Genomic DNA, 1,940 nt, shown 5'->3' on the forward strand with positions numbered 1-1,940 from the left:
AATAAAAAAAATTAATCTCCCAACAATAATTTTTGACATCCCAATCCGAATCCGAAAATTGTCTAGACCGGCAACGGGAATCGAACCCAGTTCCCCTCAGCATGGTCTTGCTTTGTAGCCGCGCATCTCACCGCAAGGATAAGAAGGTAAGCTTTTCTTCCATTGAAATGCAAAGAAGGCTTTGAAATTTAAACAACAAAAACTTAAAACAAATTACTTCCCATTAAGGTCACTCCTGACGGAATCCAAGTTTCAAAGTGCTCACGTTTTCGGGGGCACACCACTCGATACGGAAGCAACGCACAACTGTCATTTTTATTATTTATTTATTTTTATTTTTATTTTTTTTTATTACCAGGCTACATCCCGATTGTTGGTAAATGGACACCTATCACAACCCTTCGCAATACAACGATCGGTTAGACAAGGCTGCCCATTAAGCATGCATCTATTTGTTATATATCTTCATCCACTCGTTAAAGAGCTAGAGCGTGTATGCGAGAACGATATCGTTGTTGCCTATGCCGATGGTATTACGATCATTTGCTCATCTATAGAAAGAATCGAGAGATCAAGAGAAATGTTCATCCGCTTCGAACGTGTGTTAGGCGCCAGACTCAACTGGTTAAAAACAAAAGCAATTGATATTGGCCAAACTGAAGGGAATGCATTTACGGTACCATGGCTACAAACAAGCTACACTGTTAAAGTTCTTGGTGTAACATTCGCCAACTCAATACGGTTAATGGTAAAACTCAACTGGGATGAAGTGATGAACGGCTTTAACCATCAAATTAGAAGCCATTCAATGCGAAGTTTGACTTTGCATCAAAAAGTGATCGTCGCAAACACATTTATCATGTCCAGAATATGGTACATTTCCTCTATTCTACCACCTTACGCAATACACACAGCAAAAGTTACATCGACGCTAGGTAGATTTCTTTGGGGTGGGATCCCCACGCGTGTCCCGTTGACACAGCTCGCTCGAGAGCGAATAAATGGAGGAATGAAGCTTCAACTGGCATCAATGAAGTGTAAATCATTGATGACGAATCGACACCTGCAGGAACTCCCGTATATGCCCTTCTACAAATCCTATGTTGAAAACAATAACCCAGCGATGATCATCCCTGCCGATCTACCCGACTTAAAACTATTATGCCACCAACGCCAACAATTACCACCAAACGTCCTGCAAAATCCTTCAGTAGACCAGATACATCGCTACTACATAGAGCAAACCGAAACACCAAGAGTACAACAGAGACACCCTGAAGCTATTTGGAGTATGATCTGGCCAAGTCTCCACTGGCGCGTCTTCACATCAGCAGAACGAACCAACCTATTCCTGATAGTAAACGAGAAAGGTAGGTACCTATCGAAAACTACTATACACCATGAATCGTGTGGACAGCGAGAATTGTACACACTGTAATGAACCTGTTGAAACGTTGCAACACAAATACAGCGAGTGCCAACGAGTCAGAGCCGCATGGAGCTTCTTTCAACGCAAGATCACAGCCATCTTAGGCGGATGGAGACGAAATCTTTCGACGAATTACTTCGACCATCACTGGAGAGAATATGGAAAAATAGCAAAATACAAATATTAAAGCTTTTCATTCATTACATCTCCTTTGTTAATGATGCTAACACTGTAGTTGATGTACCCTCATTAGAATTCCATTTAACTGTTAATTGTTAATATTTTTGTAACTAAATTTTAATCAATTACGCCAGTCAATAAAATTTTACAAAAAAAAAAATTGGAAGCTTGGAACATGGAACTGCAAGTCGCTAGGTTTCGCAGTTTGCGACAGGATGATCTACGATGAATTACATCCCCGCAACTTCGACGTCGTGGCGCTGCAGGAGATTTGCTGGACAGGACAGAAAGTGTGGAAAAGCAGGCATCGAGCGACTACCTTCTACCAAAT

The sequence above is a fragment of the Armigeres subalbatus genome, chromosome 2 (genome assembly GCF_024139115.2).
Source record: "Armigeres subalbatus isolate Guangzhou_Male chromosome 2, GZ_Asu_2, whole genome shotgun sequence".
In the NCBI taxonomy this organism is placed as follows: Eukaryota; Metazoa; Arthropoda; class Insecta; order Diptera; family Culicidae; genus Armigeres; species Armigeres subalbatus.